Source organism: Pelecanus crispus, chromosome 5 (genome assembly GCF_030463565.1).
Source record: "Pelecanus crispus isolate bPelCri1 chromosome 5, bPelCri1.pri, whole genome shotgun sequence".
NCBI classification, from domain to species: domain Eukaryota; kingdom Metazoa; phylum Chordata; class Aves; order Pelecaniformes; family Pelecanidae; genus Pelecanus; species Pelecanus crispus.
In genome coordinates, this window is record NC_134647.1 from 15,316,559 (window position 1) to 15,343,732 (window position 27,174).

Here is a 27,174-nt window from a genome sequence, read left to right on the forward strand (position 1 = left end):
ATTGCGCATGCAGCGCCGATCCATAACCTGAGCAGAAATTGTCCGCAAAATCAGCTAACAATCGAGGCCGGTGCGTGCTCTGGTGATTAACAGATCAACACTCCCACGACTGGCAAAGATTTCCATTAGAGCTAGTCAGAGGGGCAACGGGCCAATTACTAGTGGTGTCAATGGGTGCAGTTCCTGAATTCGGCCAAATTTCTTTATTTCTCTGGCTGCATTCAGCCTTGCAGCACTAGCAAAAGGGACCCTTTGAAGGTATTTCCCACCAGGGCAGCTGGTACTGACTTTGCTGAAATGCTGTCAGTGCTTTCATCCTAAAAGCAGAACAAAGGAGAAAAAAGAGGAGTTTCCAGGTCAGGAAGATAATAATTTGCATACTAGGTCATCCCATCCATGTCGAATCCATCTCGTACCTGAGATTTCAGAGGGAGGTAAAAATCTCCTACTGAAGCTTGCACACACAGAAAACCTGGCTCACCGCATGCGGCATGTGAATGAGACGTGATTCCCCTGTAGCTCAGGCCATCATAAATCATCGGCCAAACTACTGCCTCAGAGAAGTCATTCAGGGCAGAGTAAATCCATTTCTCGGGGGAGGAGGTGTGCTGGAACAGCCAAGGACGGGACAGTCCTGCAGGCAGAAGGGTTTCAGACTCCCCAAACTCTGTGCAACAGCTCTGGCCCTGCACCCCTCTTTTGTCTGGGCTGGAGCCAGTGCTGTTGGGAAAGCAGGTTTGGGAGCTGAAGGCCTCACGGTACAGAGCACGGGGGGGAATTGGCTGCTGAGCAAGACACGTAACCCTGAGCAGCTCTTCTTTGCTCCAGGAGGAGGCTGAGACCTTTTCAAGTCAGCTCCCACTATTCCATGCAGCTTCACTATCCACTGCAAACCCCTCTCCTCCTCCCCATGACCAGCCAGGCTGTTGCATGCCATATGCCAAACACATAAATGGAGGGGATCAGTCATGCTTGGGTGCTGCTCACGTCCTGTGACCTGTGCCTGCTTAAACACCAGCAAGCAGCCACCCCATCTCAACATGCCTCGGCCACCTCTCCACCGGTGCTAGTGCCTGCTGTAATCGCCATGGAAAAGCCTGGCTTGTGAAGCACCTCTCCACCCAGCCAAGGCCCTTGGAGGCGGCTTTTTATGGACTAATAAGCAGATTCTAGATTAATGACCAGAGTCCTGCAAGGCTGGGGAGAAATCACCACAGGCTGTGCAGGGCAAAACAGGGCAAGCTATGCTCTGGCTGCTGGGGGGGAAGAGTTATTCTGCTTTCCATGTGTGTTATATTCAGGGACATATTACACCAGCTCTCTTCCAGCATTGTCACGGATGCTGCTCTGATCTGCTGCATTAAGTAATTTGTGCTTCTCCCCCAGAAAAGAATTTTTTTCCTCTCTGTGCTGGTGTCAAAGCTAATATTAGCGAGTGTTACTGAACCATTTTACATCTGCTCTAACAGCAGCTGCTCCGCGGGAGGGTGGCTTGACAAGAGGACAGGGCAGAGGAGAAAAGTCACATTAGGCACTTAACAGAAGGGGCAGAAGGGAAAGGCTGGACACTGCGGGGCAGCGGGAGAGGGGCATGCAGCTCTCGGAAGCAGAGGGATGCAAAGGAGGACATAAATACCATATAAACAGCCCTCTTCCCATATGCATGTGTGAGCTGTGTGAAATGCCCCACGCGGGAGGGCTCCGGTTGTGTAATAGTCACCGGGGAGGCCTGCAAGGATGAGCCAAATTAGCTCTGCTCACAACCTGCTTGGGAAGCAGTCTGGCAAAGAAAGGAACAATTTGTGGATTTTCCTTTCTCTTGCACTTGGAAAAAGCAAGCTCAGACCATCCTGATTCTGAAAGAAATACGTCAAAGTTCGTGTTTGCACTTCAGCAAAATAAAGGGGGCCACCGGCAGCCGGCAGCTCTGCAGCCAGGTAGTCCTGCTCGTAAAGGGGGACAAATCAAACTGGGGGGCATCTCTTTGCTGGACTTAGGGGGAGACAGAGCCCAGCTGGTATGAAGCGGTGCAGCTCTGTGCGGTGCTTAGTGGGGCTGCAGAGCTTTGCGCCAGGGACAGTCCCCACACCGCCGTTTCACTGCACGGGGTACCTGGTGCTGTGTGGCTGATTGTGGGAGCTCTGCTATTAACTTATTTCAGAGATATGAAGGGACTTTAAGGGGATATGGTTCTTGTGTTATGTTCTTACCACATTTCAATAGCTCAGCAGGTGGATGCTGGATGAGTGCAGATGAAATGGAAAGCCATTTGGTCAGCAAGCCAAGGATTAAATGGGGAAATTCAAGCACTTAGAGTGTAACTATATTTTTTTAGTCCACCCTAAACAGCCAGCCAGGGCTGGAGGCTCTACTGGCGTCTCTGGTGCAGGGAGGGGGCAGAACGCTAGGTAGTGGTCACTCTGCACCCAACCTTGGGAAGAGTTTCAGGTTTCTCAAAAGCTCTAGGTGTTTTTTCTTCGCAAATATTAGAGATATGCAAAACTTCCCTCTCCCTGCAGTGTTCTGGCCCCTTCCACAGGCCACTCACACCGTGGCTGCTGGGAGCAGAAAGGCAACGTGCGCTCCGGCAGAAATTGCATTTCCCGCTCTGCGAAGCTTTGAGATTTCAAACCAAGTTTTCCTTCTGTGTAGGGATGAAACCAAGAAACAATAGGAAACCGGTAGTATTAAACCCTGCATATAAGGGCATTTTACCGTTTTAAATCCCAGAAGAACCCGTAAGCAGAGCTGGATTTGCACCGCTGGCCTTGCGCGCAGGCTCCGAGCCTGTCTTCTGGCGAGGATGCTGCAGGGGGTGCTGGAGATCGCGGCTTCCCTCCCCACCCAGAAGCCAACAGCTCCAGCGCCAGCTCCAGCAGCGTGTGCTGGAGACTTGTTTACATCTGAAAAGATTTATTTATGTTGTAAAACTATCTGCTGGTGAATAGATGAAAAGAAATATGTGAGAGAAACCATAATCATTTAATACTTATTCAGTTTATTTTCTATTCATTTAGCAATGTTGGCATTCTCATCATAATTAAAGGGAGCTGGGTGGCTTTCTAATGCTTTTCCACATGTGTTTCTTCCTTCCTTTTGAAGGTGCTTGGCAGATTTAGGTCATACATTTTCTTCCTATCACGCAGCAAGGGGAAGAGGGAAAAAAATTCCCAGCACCAATCTTTTCTAATACTTCTACATTAGTTCAATCCAGCAGAGGTTTGCTCTGCCTCAAGCTAAAGAAAATCTATTAGGCTCTAAAGAAGTAAGTCAAAGGGGATGCGTTCAGGGTAAGGTCAGGCAAAGATGTGCGCAGCAGAGAATGATAGTGCTCGATATCATTGCTCTGGCTGTCAGGAAGAGTTCACCCCATGGGATGCCAAACTCCACTTAAACTTGCCTCCTGCGTTCAAATGCCTCTGCAAGCTGGAGGCGAGCACTTTGCACTTTTTCTTCACACTCGCCTGAGGTAGGTGGGAAACAAAGATTCAGAGTCAAGGACCACCTGCCCTGTCCCAGCAATGCACACTGTGAAGGGGTTGATACCAGAGCCGTCTAAAAGCCGCGTTGCTGCCGTCTTGTGGGCCATTTTAGAGCATGCTTTATAATATACTCATATTTAACAGCTAATGCTTGTTCAAATTATTACAGGTAGCTTTTTACTTAAAAAGCAACCTGTGCAGATCACCAAGGCACATGTTTAATTTTAAGCAGATGATTTATGGTTAAGATGGGTGGTTAGACCTGTGTGTTTACACCCACTGCTAGGGATTTTTGTTCAGAGTCTGAGATAGCAGCAGAGTCACTGGAGGTTTCTGCTACACTCAGAGACAGTTGCATCCAGAACAGTTTCAGAAATTAGGGTCCTTCAGAGTGTGACTCAGCCCACACAAGACTCCACCGCTTTGTGGAAGGTCCCATCTGTGCCCGCTGATGGTAGCAGGGCATGAGGGCGACAGCTCAGTTAGAGGCCTCCTGCCAGAGGAAATGAATCCATGCTGCCGAACTGCATCCCACCTGGTTTTTTTGGAGTCTGGCACTTGACGCAGTTGTGACTTCAGTGTCAACCCTGGCACGTCTCTCTGATGCTGTCACAGGCAGGTACCAGTGGCTGCTCCTGCCTCGGTTTTGGTAGACCCCCAAGAAGAGGAGCGGTCCTTTTGCCTGTCTGGGGAATGAAGACAAGGAAGAAGGGGAGATGGGAATGTGTACATTTCTTCCATTTCTCCTTGGTGCACTCTGATCCAGCTCCACAGCAGGTTGGGGCTATGCCCCTTTCAAAACACCCCCAGCTTTGGCAAGCAATGCCTTTGCTCCTACTCCTTTCCTTTGGCTGTCCCTTCACTCTCCAAATCTTGGAGCCCTCAAACAGCTGCCTTGTTGGATCTTTAACCTCCTCTGTATTTCAGGTGCTGCCCATGTGCTTCTAAAGTACTGCAGCCAGACAGGAAGGGGGAAAACTGGTTTTATTTTGAAATCCTGGTCTGTAAAAGCCTTTTCCATAGTGGCATGCCAGGAGAGAAAATATAACTCCAAAGAGGCAGGATACATTTTAGAAGCAATTTCACTTTCCCCAGTTCAGCAGCTCTGGAAGGCTGGAGCAAGAGGATGCTGCAGAGGGGAGGATAACCCTGGGTGGCATGGTGCTGTCTGGCATTTTACAGTCAGCACCAGTTTGGACATGAGCTTGGAGTATACAGTGAACTCTGCATGGCCACTATGGACCGGTAAATTAAAGGCAGTGGCCAACAATACCATAAGCAGTGGTGGCTGAGGGGTCTGGCACCAGTAATTTAAAATATCACAAATTGGGATTTCCAAAACCTGAGTCCCTGAAGTGCTCAAGTCACCAGGAAGGGTTTGCAGTGGCTCTTGGTTGGCCAGCCCTGACAGCTGCCTCAAAACACCCTCCAACCTCCTGCCCCCACCGGAGTCACCAGCCATGGCTTGGGGAGAGGTGGAGAGCCGCTCTGAGAGGTACGCAGGGTCCGTTTCTCACGCAGCCTGACTGCAGCCACGCTGCCACTGCCCTGCTGTCGTTATTTCAGCTGCTGAGCTCTGCTAATTGTTCTCCAGAGGAGTCCGATGGCAATGGGGTGTGCTTTGCTAAGATAACGGCAGTTATACTAGCTGGGAGCAAATGACAAGGGCTATCAATCCTCATGCTTCAGGGCACAAACTGAATACCATTTCAGGCTAGGAATAAGCCTGTGCAAACTGTTCTTGACAAAAACAAAGGCATGCAAAATTCACTTGCTTCCTTACAAATTCTCAAGCCCAGATTGGGCCTGTTAAGGTGTTTGCAGTTTTGGTGCACAGGAAGGAAGTTAAGCCAAATCCCATGATAGCAGAATCCCCCAAGTCCCCGGTTTCCCTGTGTTTCCCATGCTGTGGCTTTGGGAATGGCTGTGGAGTAGAATGGGTTTTGGTTTGCAAACCTGGCCTTGCCTGGGAGTGAAACTGGGGTGGAGGGAGGAGCTCTATGTGGATAGCAAAGGAAGAGTCAAAACGTCGACAGGCAGTGCTTCTGCCCCTCTCACCTCTCCAGCTTGCCTCATAAAATCAAAAAATTTCCATTGAATCATGTCAACAGCAGAGGGTATCCTAATTGCCTCTGCTTCCACCCAGCAGTTCTTATTCCAAGCTGACATCTCCCAGCAGCTAATTCCAGTGTTGCTTAATCTAATAAACTACAGAGAAATCCCAGTACCTTTTAAAAATCTTTTCTTTGGAGATAGCTGTATCTGATTCTCTAATAAGGATTCTATTAAGGGAAGCCTCTGCTGTGCTTTGTTAAGGAATTGATGCAATTTGATTTTTATTACATGAACAGAGTAACATGGATAGTAGCTGTCTCTGATACAAAAAGTCTGTGCAAAAAGTATTGTGCTTCCTCATGCAAACCAAGATAAAGTAATTAACTTTATATTAAAAAAAATCTCCATTGAGATCTGTTCTGCATAATTCAACACCTTGTGCCAGTTAAAGAGAACTTCTTTGGAAAATGGTTTAGGCTGTAATTTTTATGTCTTCAGATTTGTGTGTGAATATACGCAGCTTTATGAATGTTTTGATGGGTGTAATTTTTCTTGTAGAGTTTATACATTTATTTGCTTTATTCATAAAGTGAGACTTTGTAGAAGAGCTCCTGGATCAGGCCTAAATGTCAGATGATGTCCCTGGCAGGGACAGAAGAATTCCTGCCCAAGATAAGAAAACTCCACCCCAGGATCCCCTCTCTGCCCTTCTCCCTTCCCACCTTCCCTTCCCAACCCCTTAACACTGACCTGGGGTTTGGATGGCAGGACCAGGGTGGGTAGATTGGCACAAGGACTCCGGTGATTCACTGAGAGGTTCCTCAGTGCCTTTCTGAGTTGCAGGGAAAAATTCAGGAGGAATTTGGAAATACCAAAGTGAGCTGAGGACCAGTTGGGAACCAGCTGAGGACCACTGAGGACATCACAGAACCTTTCTCCGGTGGCCACACAACCCCTGTGCATTATTGTCCCTGAGAGGATGGTTCCTTCAGGCTCGTCAGGGCAGCAGGCAGCAGGGTGAGTCTGGCACCATGTATGCACGGCCAACCTGCTCCCCAGCCCTTGTGGGGAACAGAGCCTGGATGGGTGAGAAAAGTCCTGAGAGAAACTTTCAGGGCAGGTGGAAGTTGCCTGTCACCACTGAAAGCTCATCCTAATGCAGCAAACAGCTCATGCTGCTCCCCTGTGAGATAGCTAACTGTTATTCTTACTGCTCCTCTGACTTTAATTTGTGGGAGGACTCAAAATAACTAAAAAATATACAGTCAGAACAAAGCATTTCTTGTTGCCCTGGGACACAGCAAATCAGGATGGTTACTTGATTGATGTGGCTTCCCCAGAAGATGTAGTGAGGGTGGCCGTGATAAATAAAGACAGTCCAGTATTGGCAACAGTAAAAAAAATCCATGGCATGGATGGATTAGGCCAACACCAAGAGATTAGGTGGTGTGCAATCAACTATTAAATAAGCTAAATACCGTAAACAGCAGGTCTAAGTTTTTAAAGGAGAAATTGCCAAATAAAGGTCAAAGTGAGAAGTAAGGACAGTTTCTTCTCAACAGCCTGTCTACTTACCTGGGCTGATAAGCTGCATGAGGGTGACTCAGTTAAGAGGATAATAATTAACAATCCTCCAAAGCAAACTCAGTCACTGAGCCAGTCAAAACTCTCATTCCCCCTTTCATATCCTCAGCTATGCAAGTGATATAAAGTCACTTATGCCAGTGTTAGAAAGCTAAGTTAGAACTGCAGCTGATGTGTTTTAGCTGACATTTCTTGAAGCAGTTTGAATTGACTCAATTAACATCTGGAGGCTGCCCTACTGGGGTTTCAGTGTGGCGGCTCCCTGTGCCACAGATGGGAACTCTGAGACTCAGATTTCTATCCCAGCATTTGGGCTTTCAATACTTAGAAAATTTCCCCCTCTTCTATCTATATCTGTATCTAATCTGTATCCATATCTCTTTGCTCCTATGTCTATCTAGGTATAGCTAGACTGTGTTTAAGGTTTTTCTTAGTACTAATTATTTTATTATCATAATATTGCTAAGCGGCCCTAATTAAATAAGATCCAAATCACACACTAGTTTCCATTACAGTTATCTACGGTTTGTTTGGGTGTCTCTCAGACATTCTTGTTTCACTCAGTAAATTTGACATCAAGCCCGTGACAACTGATTAATCCAGGGTGCATGTTTTTGGTTTACTTCCAAATTGCTTTAAAGAGGTTAAATGGGGCAGAGGCCAGTACATCCCTTCACCAGCTTTTCCTGAGCAATTATCACTGTACCCAGGATGCTTAGCACAGAGTATATGTATACATACGCATGGGCACTTTAAGTAAAATACTCTGACCTAAAGAAATTATATATGTAGACAAATAAGACATGCAGTGGGTGGAACAAGATTAGAGTCATCTTCACCCTAAGCAGGAGAAAAGAGGGAAAGATCTGAAGCACAAGTATTAAATAATATTAGAAGAGCTTTTTATAGCACAAAAATGAAGTTGCTTTCAAAATTCTAGTATAATAAAAATGGCACAGCACCATAAGAGTAGAGTCATGTATATCTGTATTGGGATACCTGTAGTAATAGATCTTATGTCTGTCCAGAAAGGGCAATATACTACCCAGCTACAAAGAACTTTTACACTGATACAATTTATAAAATGGTATTGATTTAACTCTTGCAGTAGAAAATCACATCCCCTGCAAGTGAAAAAATGAACTGGTAAAAATACTCTGAGTAGACCAAAGAGTGGTCTGTATGAGAGCTTGAAACTACATTTAGCTCTTCCAGACATGCAAGAAAGTGATAATTTGGCAATTCCATTTCTTTTTTTCCTAGATCTTAATATTTAGGAAGGAATCTGCAGAAAAATCAACCCACCAGTGAGTTCCTTTGGGAAACAATAAAGATAGTTAAAACTAATGTTATACATTCTTTTAACCCATCTATATGATTCAAAGACAACTGGAAATCTCACTCACAGAGGCTGCTTACCAGTATCTCATTATTTTCTCTTCCTGTTATTAATCAGTTTAGCAATCCCACAAAACCAGTGTGTTTCAGTTAGGCCAGAGTCAATAAAGGAAAAGTCATCACCTATAAAACAGATGCAACTTCCCCCCTGCCCCACCAGATTGTCTAATTCTTTTTATCTAATATTCGCTGTTTGGATCAGGCCCAAGAGTTTTGTTAAATCTTGGGGTTTTGGTGGTGGGTTGTTTTTTTTTTTTCCCCCCTAATTTGCAAGCCAGCCTGTCAGTCCCTATTAAACAAAAGGATGAACTTCTGGTTACAGCTATAGCTTGCAAGTCAGTAAAACTAAGTGTTGCCTCTGGCTCTGCAATGGACTATTTGCACCTAGGATTTTTGCTATAGTTGTTAAATACTTTTGGGTTTTTTTTGTATAGAATAATCATTGTGCTACAGCCTCTAGTGAGAAAGGTATGATCACTTCAATGTTATTCTACTATTAGTCCTACATATTTTTCCCTTTCTGTGTTGGAGTTTGGATTGCTTTATCTGTCCCAGTATAATAACCTGGTCCACGAGCATCCTGGCTAATGATGAGAGTCTGTTGTGGATTTGTGTCTTATATCCCTAGAGCTCTACCACAGTAATAGAGTGAGTGCTGAGACCCATATTTTTTTTTTTTCTTTTTTTTCCCCACAGGATTCATTGGACCATCTGTGAGTTCACTTTTGCTATGTCTAAATTGCTTCATTCAAATTCTTCATAGATTCAGAGTTGTGGAGGGGAAGGTCACGCTGTAGGAAGGACACAATGATCCTATTGCCTTTTCCTTCTTTGAGATCTGAACAAAGCCAGAACATCTGCCTGCAAATGGATGCAGAAAGGCTGAGTCTTGAGACCACATCCACAGGATTACGAGCTTAAAGATTCACTGGGCATAATCCTTCACTGTTGTGAAGGTCAGGCAATGTGTCCATTGAAGGTCCTTCAGCCCTGACAATATCAAATAATCTATCAAATCTATCAATAATCTATCGAAAATCCCTTCATGTGAATAAGAATCTAACCACTGAAGTGGTTACCTTTGGATGCCAGCTTTGTGTCCTCTTCTTGCAAGAAGGTGGTGTAAAGGGTTCTGTACTGCAGAGGGATGTTTACAGGGTTGCATATTAATGTTATGTTACTAATTCAAAGCACCTGGAGATCCTAGGAGGGAAACTGTTGAAGAAATGGAAATCATCATTTTTATACTGAGCATTAGGAAACTGCCAAGGTTTTCTTGTCAAACAGGAATAGCAAGGTTTTGATTCTGAACTTTCTAAAGTAGCCTGTAATAAGCAAATACTTTAAAATTCAAAGACTATTGACTTATGAACATTTCTAATCCGCTCTCTGTCTGGGGAGAGCTGTAAGCTTCTTCATCCAAATGATGTGAAGAATAGTCTAAAGCCATAGATGGAATGCACCAGGGTAAGCTTTTTAATACGAGAAGCACCAATGAGCTTTTGAAACACATTTTCAATCTTTTTTTTTTTTTTTGAAAGTGGATTAGTTGTCTTTTGTTATTTTTAAGCTTTTTCTAGAGATCAGCTGGTGGCACTGATAAATTATCCATGGAGCTAGACAATCTTTGCTAATTCCAAGCACCCTTTTCCATCAGGGAGATTGGTCTGAATGGAATGTGTTACTTCCCATTGACACAATTTTATGAAAGATTTCCTTATGGTCATGTACTTGCTTCACTTCCAATGCATTACTCTAACATAGCATGTCATGGTGATGGAAAAGAGTATATCCAGGGATGTGACACCAGGGATATAATGCAGTGAAAAAAAAAAATACACGTGACCTCCTACTCAACGTACATCCAGCTGTGATCCCCTCCCCACACTCATTTATATAAGAACTGGTGTACTTTGAATGCTAATACTGAGACAGATCTGGGTCTACCTTCTGTCCTGTTACAGAAGTCAGCTGAATTACCCCAGTTATTTCATCTTAGCAAGCAAACTTAGCACACAGCATTAAGAGAATTATCAAACCATCATGATTATTTTAAGCATATTAGAATTAATTTTGACATCCCAATTAAAACAGACCTCTTCATTTATAAAGGGTGCCAATTTCTACTGTAAAATTAGTATTGTGAGAGCAGACTGCAGTGCCAGATTATTCATAAATTCTGTCTCTAGCTGTGGCTGATACAACCTGCAAACAGAGTGCAGGAAGCCCCACAGTAGTTAATTATGGAGGAGGTTGCCCACAAAAGTTGCTGTAACCGATGGTAGTTAGAGGCTGTGTTAAAGCCTGAGGCATGTGGGTTTATATCCCTTTCAAGACTTCTGTGTTTTATAAAATTCTTCTCAGAGGATTTTCTGGAGACTAGAGATTTTCTTACCCAATGAAAGTCCATTCTTTCTCCAGTACAGTGACATTATTGACTTTTGGTAAGAAGCTTCCCAGGATACCTGGGCAGCAGTAAGAAAATTTCTTCCTTTTTGTAAACAGTTAATACAATTGTCTTGCTTCCAGAGAAACAAAATGTGAATATATGTAATGTATATATAGAGCAGTCATGAAAGGGTTATTTTTAAGTTGTGAGAATATTAAAGATAACTAGCTTTCATTTAATTCTACATGCTTCAGAAAATGTGATATATCATATGGCTGATCAATGAAATAATTTTTTTAATGGTAAAAGGTCCTAGATTATTTTGGCTGCTGCTGTTATTATCTGATATCCTCCTCAGGAAAAGTCTTGAGCTCTGAGAAACCTTGGATTTTTGTTTTTCTTTTAGGGAGTTCAGCTGAGCTGAAACAGAAAAGATGAGTATTGACTCAAGAAGTAATTTTGCAATGTTGTACAGCAGAAAGGGTAAGTCATATTTCCAAAGGTTGTACTCAGATAACTCAGATTTGGCTTTGGATACTCATCAGCCTGTTCACAGCCCAGTTGTATCTCAGTTTAATTAGCTCAGCAATCACAGTTACATAGGAGCATTTTTGTCATTAGAACCAAGCCATCAAACTAGATGTTATTGCACACAAAAGAGGGTGATCTATGGCAAGATGTGGGGAAGGGCAGCAGCTCTGCCTCTTACTTTTCTTAGTAGGGAAATGTAGAAAAAAAAAGTCTATGATAAGATAGGTAGAGGTGCAAGCATGTTCCCATTAACATGCAGTGATCCTTGTCAATATGGACTTAAAGAAATGTCATTTTAAGAATAGGAAAAGGTATTTAGCCAGATTCCAGCTACCAGTTTCTTGATTGGTCTTCCCACTTTTTTTCATACTTAACATTTCCCATAATCCTTGAAACCAAGCTAACAAATGCAGAGGAACTGCAAATGATCTCATGACAAGTTGAAATCACAAATGTGTAAGTAATCTAGCAAGCAGAGGAAGCAGCTAAGCCTGCGAGGATTTGATATTAGAGTAAAGCCACAGTAGCAAATTGCACCTGGATTTTCTTCCATTTTTCTGAACCCTTTAACCTGAAGGGCTATAATCCACTAGTCTGATAAAGCACAACCTGCATGACTTTACCACCACTGTTAGGCTCTTATCCACAAAGTGCATTGCCTATGTAAAACAAGCTATGAGTGCTAATTGCTTTTGTTAAGGCTTATATTTTCACAGTAACTTAATACAGCTAATATCCAGGGTAATTCACCATGTTACGAATACTTAGGGTCAGATTTGACATTTTTCTCTGTAACGCTAAAGCTACTGGCCTTACTTACCTAAGACCAAACAATGCCCACGGTGGCATTTAGACCCTTCCTCAAATGACTTGAACTGTCTCTCTTTGAATTCCGTAGTACAAACAGTATCCGAGTGAGCTGCAAGTTTTACTCCCTGGTGCACGCAGCTCTCTCTGAGAGCTGGCACAGTATTCACTCTTTCTGTTTTTTCCTGATTTTTTACAGTTGTGATGACTAGAAAATGGGATTTTTCCTCCTCTTTATGGTAGGGGTTTTGGCATTTCAGGGAATGATGGAGCAACATCTCACAAACCATGAAATGGCAACATTTTGCTCTGCCAGGACAGGCTGACATGGTCATCGGGGACCTCAAGGTACAAAAATTTATTATGGTAGAAACAAGTAGGGAAGGTTTCATAGTCTTTATCACTGGGGTCTCTTAAGAACAGGTTGGTTGAATAAAGGCTGGTTTAAAGCAAAAATATACTGAAACTGCTTTAGGATGGGAGAATAGACTTCTGGGGTCCCTTACTATGAATCTGTCCTGGTTTTGCCTGGGATAGAGTTAATTTTCTTCCTAGCAGCAGGCATAGTGCTGTGTTTTGGGTTTAGTAGGAGAAGAATGCTGATAACATGCTGATGTTTTAGTTGTTGCTAAGTACTGCTTATGCTAGTCAAGGACTTTTCAGCTTCCCATGCTCTGCCAGGTACACAAGAAACTGGGAGGGGGCACAGCCAGAATAGTTGATCCAAACTGCCCAAAGGGCTATTCCATACCATATGACATCACGCTCAGTATAGAAACTGGGGGGGGGGGTTGGCCGGGGAGCAGCGATCGCTGCTCGGGAACTGAATGGGTATTGGTCAGTGAGTGGTGAGCAATTGCATTGTGCATCACTTGCTTTGTATGATATTATTACTATTATTATCATTATATTATTATTATTATTATTATTATTACTATTTTACTTTATTTCAATTATTAAACTGTTCTTATCTCAACCCAGGAGTGTTTCTCATTCTTACTCCTCCGATTGTCTCCCCCATCCCATCGGGGTAGGGGGAGTGAGCGAGCGGCTGCGTGGTGCTTAGTTGCTGGCTGGGGCTAAACCACGACAGAATCTTTTGAGAAAAATTAACAGTTGAACACTCCTTATCTTCCCTGTTACTTCTCTTTTGTCACTTAATGGAAAACTGAAACTTTTGAAGAAAGCTGAAATTTTCCAATAAGACTGGCTGTTTACTTTGGGCTTTTTGACTTTTTTCATAGTCAATTTGAGGACCAAATGGACAAAATTAATTAGTCCTACAAAAGATTCTTTTCAAAGTAACTTAGACCCTAATTCAGTACAGACCTTAATTCTTAATGTACTTAAGAAAACTTAGACCCTAATTCAGTACAGACCTTAATTCTTAATGTATTTAAGAAATTACTTCTCATGGTGACTTTGCTGTAGTATAAATACTGTTAAAGATGTAGTACCACACAGAGATGCTCTGAAGCACACAGCATCAGCCTTTGGTGAATTTAAGCCTAACGTGACCCTGGTTACTGCACTAGTCCTGAAAGAGCATGTAAATTTTTAATGGGAAAAATACTAACATTGGGATACACTGTAGCTTTCCATTTGAAATAAATTTTCAGACAAAAGAAACATTTCAGATCCTCTGGATAAGGAAGAAGTATTGCCTTCTTCAGTATGCATTGAGCATAAATATCTTGCTAAGATCTCTAGTTCCAGTCCAAGAAAGAGCAGTATCTTATGGAGTTTGAGAGCCTCTGAAGCGAAAGAGATCAAACAGGCATGTTTGTGCTCTGATCCCACTGCAAGATCAGCAGTTTTATTAACCCATTTCCAGTAAGCACATTTAGTGAAGTTTCATAGAAGGCCCATATGGGATTGCACAGGCTTTACAAAAAGGGAGGAGGAGATGATGAAGAGCGCAATGAGTTGAGAGAAGGCAGAAATAAGAGTTCAAGTAAGGATTTGTTGCATTTTATCTCACCACACACACACTACCTTAGAAATACCTGGGCCAACAGACATGGGAAAAAAATAGAAGAGAGAAGAGCTGGTTTCTGACCTGTTTGTGTGGCAGAAGCAGTCCCATTATGTAGCCCGCTTGTGCAGACCTCTTTATGAAATGTACGTACATTTGTAATACTTTATATTTAGTTTAATAATTTATCAATGTTTAATATTTCAAAAGAGTAAAGTAGAAAATCAGATAAAATTTTTATACCTGCTATGAAAAGTCAAATGGAGCATTGAGAGACAATCCAAGCAATCATCCCTGCAAATCTATCTACTGAATCAGTCTGGCTTCGAGCAAAAAGGAAACCTTACACTTTATTTTGTGCTGGGTGTGAGTGTGTGTGTGTTGGTCTCACAGCAACAATGGCCTCTCCCAGTCACAAATTTTCAGCTGGTCACCAGTTCCTGCCAGGTCATTTTTAAAAAGACCCCAAAACCTGTCACCTGAATATCTTTTCTTAATTAATTAATGGCTCTTGTTATTGCTGTGGTACCCGATATATCCAAGGCGTGATCTTTCAGCTAGTGTAATGCTGAATCATGCCATTTAAGCCTCTGCTGCTACTAATATCAATGGCACTATCTGATTTGTAACATTTTGCTGCTTTGATGGGTCATAGGATAGTTGAATGAAAAATCTCTAACCTACCTGGCCATCACCTTATATGGAAACTGTTGCTCCTGACATAAAAAATAGTAATACAAAAATAAATTAAAAAGAAAGGAAGTAAACCAGATAGAAACCCCATAAACTGCTTAAAATGTTAACTCAAGCAATATTAAAAATAGATTTTAAGAAGTTTTAGAGGCTTTTTGTTTGGTTTTTTTTTTGCTTATTCAATAAAAATAGCAGGACCAATATAATAGCCAGTATGGTATTTTGTAGCAGATTTAATGCATTTTAAGTCCATTAAGGGAACTGTCCTCTGCTTTTTCAAAAAAGGCCTTTCAATTTTCATTTCAAGGGAAACACAGTTCACTTTTTTCTAGTTTTACGGCTTAATGCACTGAGTCAAGCAGAAAGTAGAGAGCAACTTGCTTAGGTAGTCAATAGACTCTTACTACAATAAGTCAAAGCAAACTTGTCGATTTTGTTGGGAACAGAAGCTGGGCAAAGACAAGACTATTGCTGCACATACCTGTGGCTGAAGAGGACCACAGGTCTGTGAACTAGTAGGCAACCCACAGCCATGGTCAAACATTTTGGATCAGGAAGCAACAAAAAGTAGAGTAGCCAAAGGAGATAACTGATGGCATTGTATATAAAAAAACTGCACCAAAGCTAAAAGGTGTTTGGTTTTATTCTCAAAAGGTAGTGCCTTTAAACTGTAGAGGGCTTTTGAGAATCTTTTTGTGGTGTGCTGAAGCAAGCTTACAGTGATCTGGATGGATTTACATGTAAATGGATATTCACACACCCTAACTTCAGGCATATTTGCTGTGTAGTCAGCGGAGCCTTGCATTGTATGACTCAGCATGCCCAAGTTAGCTTTCTGCTTCTCTCCATTCATAAAATCATAGAATCATAGAATCATAGAATCATTTAGGTTGGAAAAGACCTTTAAGATCATCCAGTCCAACCATTAACCTACACTACCAAGTCTACTCTAAGCCAATCAAGGGTAGACTGGACTAAACCATGTCCCAAAGTGCCACATCTACCTGTTTTTTGAACACTTCCAGGGATGGTGACTCCACCACCTCTCTGGGCAGCCTGTTCCAATGCTTGACCACCCTTTCCATGAAGAAATTTTTCCTAATTTCCAACCTGAACCTCCCCTGGCGCAGCTTGAGCCCATTTCTTCTCATCCTAAACAACAGAAGGAGCCCTGATCTGTCACTTGTACATGAAAGTTTGATGGTGTGACTGTGGTCTGCTGTCTAATACAGCATGTGCATAGTGAAGAAACATTGTTTTCTCTTTTCTTACACCCAAAGAGAGTTTTGTGCATGTTAATTCCTGGACTTAAAACTGCCGTTTGTGGCTTTTTCTAAATAGCGGCTAAGAAAACACATGGCCTGGTTATGTCACATGAGTGTACCCTCATTTATTTTCATGGAAGGGAGAAGAGCGGAAACCCAACATTACAAATCCTGAGCCTTTAAGAAGCCTTTGTGTCTCACAACATCCATGCACACAATGGTAATGCATCCTGCAAGAATAACAAAGGAGATGGCTAAATTGCTATCATATTGGTAACAACCATTCAAAAAATACACACACTTATTCAGGAAAGAGATGACCTAAAATCCTTTGATGTTAATGGGTCTGTTTCTATTGACTGCAGCAAGTTTTGGATTAGGCCATGAAGATTTTTATTTCTGCATGCTGCTTGCTTAACTGGTCGAACAGCATTTATTATTACATGCCTGTGAGGGAAAATGCACCATCTTCTCACCAGAGCATTTACTAAGTTCAATCTCTCATGTTTAATTATTTACTAGTGATGTGTTTTAATAGTCAAAACCCAAGGCTACCAAAAAGCTCTATCTGAAATATGATATCACATGAAGAATATTTACTTAAAAGAATCAGATTCCGTAAACTTTAGAATAGCAGTCAAAACTTATAGCTATCAGAAAGAAAACAAGAATTATTAGTACACCAAATTGTTATTGATTTAACATTAATCATTATTTTGCATTGTTCACATCTCTAGGATTATTTAAAAAAAAAATAGTTTGTTTATTGTTAATGCCAACTATGCCATTAAAAAATCTGTGATTCGAGTGAACATTTTTATTGAAGTTTGAAGGATATCTTCCAGTCTACTTAAAATATTTATACATTATAGACTGCTGAGAAAAAGACATTCTCATATTCTTTTAAGATTAAGAAATTTTTCACAAAAGGACAATAAGAAAGAAAGGCTTAATTTTTTTCCTAGACTTAGCTAAGAATAGTATAAAAATGTTACAGTGGCAAATCCCCAAATGGTAAAGTAATATAAGGTTGCATTGATGTCATTAAGAAATGGGATTAGCGCCTGGGATATTGTTAATTTGAACAACAAGATAACGTAGTGTTTCTTATTCCACACAAAGTAAAAAGGCATGTGTGTGTGTGTGCTGCCCACAGCAGCTGATCTCTATCCATTCCACCAGACTCAATATCTTGTCCCTGGGATAGGGAACTCAGTGAGGTCTCATCTCATAGTGATGTACCAAAGGGTGGGAGAGTGAAATCGAAGGAACTCAGAGGTTTTATCACCTTTAAAAGGGTGGTTCAGCTCCATCCACGTGCCTGTCCTGGATCCTGAAGATGAATGGGCTCCTCCATAGAGAAAAGCTAACAAAAGAAGGTAAAGAAGGTGACAGCCACAGCAGAGGACCCTTTTGACTTCTCTGTGGACATACCTTGATCCAAGTGGTCCTCAAAGGTCTGATGAGGACAAGGCATGGCAGCGGGGTCACCCGCAGGGTGGAGAGCACAGGGCTGCAAGAGGTCTCTTGCTGCTGGCTCCTGTCACACCATGCAGCTGATGGGGCTCTGGGCTTGTCCTTGCCTGGCGGCTTTACAGCTGTGGGTAAAATGCGTAATCAACCTCAGCAGCTCTGCCTGAGGATGCAACAGTGTCCCTGTAGCTGATGATGTTTGGGGTCAATGGAAGATCCTCCCCCTCCCCCTCACATGTGTCAGCAACCACCTCAGGGTGGACAGGTCAGCCTTGTCTCAGAGACTAGGCAAGAAGATAAAGCCAGGGCCACTAGAGTCCTACTCAGGGATTTCTGGAGTCCAGAGCACTGCCTTTTGCCTATTGGGTACATTCGACTTCTTGACACACATAGTTTAACTTATTTGTAGTTAAAGATTCATTTTTTCTCTTGATAAGACTCCCAGTTCAATTCTCCATTTAGACATTTTGTATAATTAATGTTTTTGCTGCGGGGTTTTAAAATTTTTTTTTTAAATAAGCTCTGCAACTATTGACATAATTTAGTAATGTACAAATTGTATGTAACAAATTGTCCTAGGACAGATGTATGACAGAAGACCTCTTTTGAACGAATGACCTTTCTGCAGTAAATAACTGTTTTATTTCCTTCTCTTAGCACCAGTTTACTGTTCGTGTAGCAACCAGTTGCAATTATAAAATATAAATGTCTAAATTTTTTAGGAAGCAGCTCTGGAATGTTGAAAAGTCAGACTGTTGACCATTGTATGTATTGATCACTGTTCCTTGAGGTGTAGAGTACCCTCATTTGATCATGTTAGTTACGGTGATACCAAAGGCCAAGACTATTTAATGTGTATATGTGTAACAACCAACACTGCGTGGTGTTCAGAGGATATTAATTCCTACAATTTTGGAGGGAGGAGAGCAGCAATCTTTCTCCTTTCCTGGTGTTTTGGTCTCACCTCCTTTTGCCTATGGCATTTATTTCTCCCTAGTAAGACTAAGCTGTGGCTAGAAAGACTCTCCTGCAATACTGATTCTCAAGCAGGTGCTTGAAAAACCTGACTTGATTCTCATTTGTATATTAAAGCTCTGTTGCACTGCCAGAAGCATGTAAATCACAGCAAGACTCATCTTTGACTACTAGTTTTCATGTAAATTGCTGCACATAGCAAGAAATGAACTAAAGACTACAAAGCAGCCTTTAAAGAACGTTCTCCAAGAGACGTTTTCAATTTTATGTTATCCAGAAAACACATGTCCCTTTTACCAAATGCCCAGCTGTGACAACTGATATGGTAGTCTGGGAAAGAAGGCAGATGATAGTTTCTATGCTATTAGTGTCCTTAGGTATTTAGAAGTTGGCAAAGAAATTTGCATGTAGGGATCTACTTTGGCATCATCTACACCTCAAGCTGCATGACTGCGAACATTTGATTTCACCATATGTTGCAAGGGTTGGAGATGACAATGAGGGAGATCATGCTTAGACCATGGATCTTGAATTTCCTCTTCTCTCCTTTTGATCACTATTTTGTGAGAGGAGGGTGAGGAAAGGCACTTCAGTAGATGATGGTCTCCCCAGAGCTCTGGATACATGGATTCATCCTTTGTATACTGTACTGGTAGTAATTTGGCTGCAGTTCCATCTACTGTTGCCAGTGGGAAAACCTGACAGGCTTTCCACAAACCTGGGGAAGACATTAAAACAATTTGGAAGAGATTGCTAGGACACACTGCTCAGAGCCAAATTCAGTCCTTGGTATGTTCACATCACTTCGCTGTGAAGAATAAGAAAACACATGTATAGACAACAAGGGAGAAGGTAACGTTAGCTGTAAGCTAAAGGAAAAAGAGACAAAGAGCTTCCAAACAGCGAAAGAAAACAGAGCAGCTAAAGGGAAACTTTGTCTTCTGGCTGCCCTGTAACAGTCAGAGGAGGCAAAGATGAGGTCTTACAAGTTTCTCCACCACACACACAGAAACTTTGTTGCTGCCAATGCACATTCTGCTAGTTCCAGTTTTTTTATGCACAAATGAAAACTTTCTCTGTGCTAGGCTCATGAATACAGCATCCCTCTCCTTACCTCCTAGCTGTACTGCCTTCTCCCTGGCTCCCTTTGCACAGGCACCGAGTGCTATCCATTAGCATCCTTCCCTCAGGCCTTATAATAGTGATTTCTTGCTGCTGGCCTCACAAAGCTGGCTTTCCTTCTGGCTCTTCACAGCCCTCTGCACTTTATAGGAAGGGGTTATTAGCACTCTCCATTATTAGAAGTTAATAGCAATATTCTTAACCCATGTCACTGTTAAACATAAAGAAGACTAAAACCTGAAGACTATACCATCTGACAAATAGTGGACACAGTGTTTACATTGCGAATGAAGTAAATTCTGAACAGTGGTAAAAATGCTAGGCATTAATGCCCTAACACTGTGCAAACCCCAGTCAGCAAGTGCAGGAAGGGCAGGAGAAGGTCAAGGCAAGTGACCAGACCAGCCATGAGTTAGGTGAATGTCTCCTGTGTACATCAGCTTTCCAATTTCATTAATTCCACTGTCTGAATGCAGAAAAGCTGTAGGATGGAGGGGACAAACTTCAAACTGCCCGGCTCCAAAATTATCACCATAGGTATGCCCCCCCCCCATATTCTTCTGTTTCTGCAACAGCCAAAAATGTCACTGATAACTCCACTAGCAATGCTGGGAACCTCCCATGTCCTACCAGGATACAAATTAGAGAGGCATTATTGCCCTTCATGAGGTTAATCTAGCAGTTTTCCCATTCCTTATTCTTTGGTATACGTCTCCCGTGGTCTGGATGAAAGTTTTTAGTGGTACAGCTCCAGGAAGACAAATACTGAGGTGCCTCTCCACCTGATGGAGTCTCCTCTCTATCTCAGCTGGCACCCAGCCTTCCTGCACACCACACAGCATCTGGGAGAAGGGGTCACAAAGGCAGTACGATGAACAGGGAGGCGGGCCCTCTTCCACCCAGACTGCCCTAAAAAAGCAGTCTGAGTGCTTCTGTAGGGCTTGCTCAGGCTCTCCTGTTGACTCTGTTCCACTTTTCATGGAAAAATAAAATGAGGATAAGGATGAACCCCTGCCCCAGGCATTAGGGGACAGGCCAGGATTTGAGAACTAGTAACCTTTTGAGAGTTCAGTGAATTTTAGGCGTCTACTAGCTTGGACAAGTACAGGAGAAGGGCAGTTATCTCATGAATCCTTATGGGCTAAAACCTTAACTATGCAACTTTGACAAGAGGTAAGAAGTTCAGAGTGTACCTCACAGGAGAAAGCCAAGGAGTTCTGACTTTCAGAGAGGTCATGGATCCATAGAGGTAAGTTGGGTGGAAGCAGAATTAAGGTCTAGTTCCCTGTTTGTGAAATGAGGATTAAAGGCTTATGGGGAAAAAACCACTAATAGTTACAAAGAGTTCAGACTAAAGGGGAACCATGCATGTATCTGGCATAAATAAACCCAATTTGTAAATCTGTTTTAACATGTGCTCCCATAGAAAGAGCTCATGGTCCCAATGTTTTCTGTGCAGTGATGGCTGTTCTTGGGGATGGCGTGACATGAAAGACCACACAAAACTACCAAAGCTGGTTTTAAAAAAAAAAAAAAAAAGCATAACCACTCTGAAGTTAATAAGTGAAAGGAAAACCTCCTATAAACTTCAGTGGGCTTTTAACTTTAGTGGACTTTGAAACAGACTCTTTGCCTTTTTGGGGCAAAGAGTGGGACAATCTAATTTAGTGTCTTAAGCAATGTGTTTGACCCAGTACCTAAAACTGTGACTACAAGTCTTGTGATATTATCAGAGCCAACATCCCCACTACCATAATTTTCTTTTGAAAAAAGCTTAAAACTTTCAATCCAGAACTGCAGGAGCCCTAATTACTGCAGTGATCAGACTTGAGTTAAATATAAATATCAGGTACAATTAAGTTTTGCATTTGGTCTGAACTTTTGGCAGTTGTGGAACTAACCTGACAGGTCCCTCAGCTTGAATTTGTTCACCTTTGGTTTGCCTGGAGGTCTCAAATTGTTCATGTAGGTACCCACTAAGCCCTTGCTTGGACAGAAGTGGTTTGCCAAGGTCCTAAATTAGGTTCCATTGACAACTTCTTCCCCTCATCCACTTTTTGCAATGTTGAGATGGTGCAGCTATTTAAAATTAAAGTTAAAGGCAAACAATTTGTATTCATCTCTCAAAGGAGAAGGAAGAATAAGCAAATGCTCTATTACGATTTTGTGCATTTATATTTGATAAAAATGGTTGCAATTTATATGCAAATGAAGTGTGACTCAGCCTCCTGGCAATTTGTCAGTAGGACCCTCAGCATCACAAACCATTTATGCCCTTACCTAAGCAGCCCTGGGCCCATCTGGAGGCATTTTAGAGAAGGGAGGCCAAATTCTGCTTTAAGGGGTTGTAAACACATTCAAGCAAGGTACAAGTCTGGCTTGCCACCTCCCCCCTGACTCACTGGATCATCTTTGCTCATTCCTAAAGATGTTTTTTTTTGCAGTTCTGCTTTTCATAACCTCTCCTTTCCACAAAGGCCCAGTGGTAAACATGTCTCAGCTTTAAAGCACAGATCTCCACAGCTTTATTGCTATACTCACAATGAGCTTGGGATTGAAAGCTTCTTCTTGGCCCACATAAGAGCTGCCTGATATCAATAGATCCCTCAACCCTCTACAGTCCTGGAAGATGGCACCAAAGGCATGAGTACCACTTCCCTGATCTACTGGAAACTGCAACTTGGCCACCATCTGGATTTATTTGGGTTTTTTTTTTTTTCATTTTTTCCTGATGGTTTCCTGCCCTTATCCTACTTCCTTTATCCCTCCCATTTTTCTGTCTGCCTTCAAAAAACAAAAAATGAGGAGCAAAAAATGTGTCTTGTGTCTTTTCTCCCTGGCCTTCCTGACATCTTAGCTGGGCACTTCATAAGTTGTTTGGGGAAAGAACCATTTCTTATGTCTGCATGCCCTTCTTTAATCATCAGTTTGGGGAGGTACATTTAGGGGTTTAAGACAGGATATCCCATATTTCCACAGCCATCTCTCTGGTGCTGATGTACATTAACATGTGGACACCATGAAGAGGAGCAGACTACCCTACTGGCAAAATAGAGACTTGTGCTAGACAGATGACCCACACATAGGCTCGGAAGGGCTCTCAAGAGATGTCACAGAGAAAAAAGGAGTCATGGCAGCCAAAAAAACCCAGGAAAAAAGATGGACAAGACCAGCTCCAGGGAAGCCCTAAAGTGAGAGTCAGTAATGCAATACTGTCAGTAACAAATAACCCATCTAAACAATCCAAGAAGCAGATGTACAAGGTGCAGTAATAACAGAGCTCTTCTCTAGACTAGATTTAATTTTGTTAAAGGATGGCTGGAATTAACTCTGGTTAGATAATGCATTTGTAAATGCTAGTATAGACAGTCTGCAAACATTTATTCCAGGAGATGAATGTTTGTGGCTTACCGAACTGGCTGGCTAACACAAGTTAACTGGCAATCAATTATAGCAGTGACATACTGCGACGGGGGAACCCAAACCACCCATGACTTGGTTTGCTATTTATGATTGTTAATGGATTAAAAAGTGAGCTCTTAAAGACAAGATGAAAAAATATGTATGTGTTTTAGGCCAGTTATTCGGTGGCCTTTGTATTCCCAATAGCTTGCAAGCACAGATAGAAGGAATCTTTGCTTTGTACAGATGAGGAAATCAGAGAAGGAAATTAGTTTTTATTATTGGCATTGTCACACAAAAAAAAAGGTCACTGAAAAAGCCAGTGGGCATTTTTCAGATCACCTTATCTTCCCAAGGAAGAAAAAGGCTATTAATGAAGGAGAAATTAAAAAAGAAATCAACATATATAGGGAACCTTGTAAAAAATATAATTATAGCATGTCATTTATGATTCGAATGAAAGTTTGCAGCTGTAGAATTCAGTAGCACTGGTGTGAACATTTCAAAGTCAGCTGCAAGGTATTATTTATTGGGTTGTTTCATTTGAATTAAACTCACTTTAAAGTTCCAGAAAGAGTGCTCACACCTACATTTTTCATCCAAGGTTTTGCAATTCTGGGTGACATTCTCCTTCTCCTCTCCCCTTCTCTCCACCCTCCTAGAGATGAGAGACTAATCCTATATAGAACCACTGTAGATATAATTGAACCCCAGGGTGCCAGAGCAGTACTTCTTTGACATGAATTCCATAGAAAAGTGTTTCTGTTACTCTACATTTATTCCGTCTGTGGAATTTAGTGGTGATTTACAATATTGATTGATTACTATCTATCTTCCTTGCTGTTCTGCTTTGCATTCCACTTCAGCGAGGCTGAATTAATCACTGACAAGGCCTGCAGTCTTAAAGGTATATCCTGAAACCACATTGTTTTAGGCACATATTCTGGTAACACACTGTTTAAATTACATTTTTCCTAGGACCCAAACAGTAAAGCTCATGGACCTCTGGACACACTAAAAAAAACCCAAAAAACAACAACAAAAAAATCCACACTAAAATTTAGTTAATCTGAACAGATTGTTTCTCATAAATTAAATAATAATTAAAAAAAAAGAATCCATTCAGGTGTATCTTAAATGGAGCTGCTTCTATTCTGAACCTCTCCTCTGTAATTTTACAAATCAAAATGATTGATCTAAAAATCCTGGGAAAAAACTCTTACCAATTATGAATTTTGGGGTTTTTTTTCCAGCTGAAAAAGTTCATAATGATTTATGATTAGCTTCATCCTCACAGATGCATTTTAAGCATTCCCTTCTAGGGAATTGACAAAACAATTGGAAAAAGGGGCACAAGTCCTTAGCCTATGGAGGCGACTCCTGTCAGGCAGGAAGGAAAGGTATCCCTTTAAGGAAGATGTTACATGTCACCCAGGCAAGTGGACCACCATGGAGAGAGGTATCTGAGGGAGTACCTCTCAGAGTACCTGAGGGAATTAGCCATGCTGGAGGTGATTTATAGTGACATGGAAAATGGGCTGTTATCCAAAGATCCAGCTGAAGTTCAATGCACATGACCCATGTGGCGGAAGTTTGTATGGAGTGTACTATCGTCATATGCCAACTCATTGGCAATACTGACCTGGAAAGATGGAGAGAAACCAGTGGTGGATGAACTGGCTGGCCAGCTCCGGCAATATGAAGAAAACCTCTCTTCCTCTCTCATCTTGGCTGTGGAGACACTGTTCTGGGAGGTCCAGCAACTCAAAGAGGATAGGTCTTATCCCCTACCTGTACAGACCAGTATCTCAGCTATTAGGAGTAAGTGTTCCTCTGCTCAAAAGAGAGGATATAGTGGGTACACACCATGGGGCACCCTGTGGCTTTATCTGTGTGACCACAGAGAGGACATGAGGAAGTGGGATGGAAAATCTACCTCAACCCTAGAGGCATGGGTATGTGAGTTGCAAGGAAAAACAATCACAAAAAGGGGTTCTTCCAGGAAAATTGCTGCTCCAGTTTCCAGTGGGAAATTCCCCAGGCAGAGTAGAAGGGCTGATCTTACTTCTGATCTTAATGACTCATATTTACAAGAAATGACTAACAAATATTATGACCAGGACTGGAGGGCCCTGCCTCCAGCTAGGTGGAGGGAAGGGACAACCGGGTTTACTGGACTGAGTGAATTCCATGGCCTGGCACATCAGACCCACAGGAGTATAAGGCTCTAGTGGACACCGGTGCACAGCGTACCCTAATGCTGTCTGCCATGGGGCAGAATCCATCTGTATTTCTGGAGTGACGCAAAAGCACCCCATTGTGACTTGCCCAGAGTCTCTGTGCATCCTTGGCACAGACTACCTCAGGAGAGGATACTTCAAGGACCCAAAAGGGTACTGGTGGGCTTTTGGTATAGCTGCCTTGGAGACAGAGGAAATTAAACATCTGTCCACCTTGCCTGGTCTCTCAGAGTACCCTTCTATTGTGAGGGTTGCTGAGGGTCAAAGAACAACAGGTGTCAATTGCTAGCACAGTGGTTCACTGGTGGCAATACTGCACCAACTGAGACTCCCTGATTCCCATCCATAAGCTGATTCATCGACTGCAGAGCCAAGGAGTGATCAGCAAGACTCGCTCACCCTTTAACAGTCCCATATAGCCAGTGCGAAGTCTAATGGAGAGTGGAGGCTAACAGCAGATTATCATGGCCTGAATGAAGCTATGCCACCGCTGAGTGCTGCTGTGCCGGACATGCTGGAACTTCAATATGAACTGGAGTCAAAGGCAGACAAGTGGTATGCCACAACAGATATCGCTAATGTGTTTTCCTCAATCCCTTTGGCAGCAGAGTGCACGCCACCATTTGCTTTCACTTGGAGGGCATCCAGTACACCTGGAATCAACTGCCCCAGGGGTGGAAACACAGCCCCACCATTTGCCATGGACTGATCCAGACTGCACCAGAACAGGGTGAAGCTCCAGAACATCTGCAATACATTGATGACATCATTCTGTGGGGCAATACAGCAGAAGAGGTTTCTGAAAAAGGGAAGAAAATAGTCCAAATCCTTCTGAAGGCTGGTTTTGCCATAAAACAAAATAAGGTCAAGGGACCTGCACAGGAGATCCAGTTTTTAGGAATAAAATGGCAAGATGGATGTCGTCAGATCCCAATGGATGTGATCAACAAAATAACAGCTATGTCCCCACCAACTAGCAAAAATGAAACACAGGCTTTCTTAGGTGTTGTGGATTTTTGCAGAATGCATATTCCAAATTACAGTCTGATTTTAAGCCCTCTCTATCAAGTGACCTGGAAGAAGAATGATGTCAAATGGGGCCCTCAGCAACAACAAGCTTTTGAAGAAATTAAACGGGAGATAGTTCATGTAGTAGCTCTTGGGCTGGTCTGGGCAGGACAAGATGTAAAAAATGTGCTCTACACCACAGCTGGGGAGAATAGCCCTACCTGGAGCCTCTGTCAGAAAGCACCACGGGAGACTTGAGCTTGACCCCTATGGTTTTGGAGTTGGGGATACAGAGGATCCAAGGACCACTATACTCCAACTGAAAAAGAGATATTGGCAGCATATGCAGGGATTCAAGTTGCATCAGAAGTGATTGGTACTGAAGCACAGCTCCTCTTGCCACCCGGCTGCTGATGGTTGGCTGGGTGTTCAAAGGGAAAGTCCCCTCTACACATCATGCAACTGATGCTATGTGGAGTAAGTGGGTTGCACTGATCACACAGCAGGCTTGAATAGGAAACCCCAGCCACCCAGGACTCTTGGAAGTGATCATGGACTGGCCAGAAGGCAAAGATTTTGGAATATCACCAGAAGAGGAGGTGACATGTGCTGAAGAGGCCCCACTGTATAATATGAGAAGCAATATGCCCTGTTCACTGATGGGTCCTGCTGTCTTGTGGGAAAGCATCGGAGGTGGAATGCTGCTGTGTGGAGTCCTATATGACAAGTCACAGAAACTGCTGAAGGAGAAGGTGAATCAAGTCAGTTTGCAGAG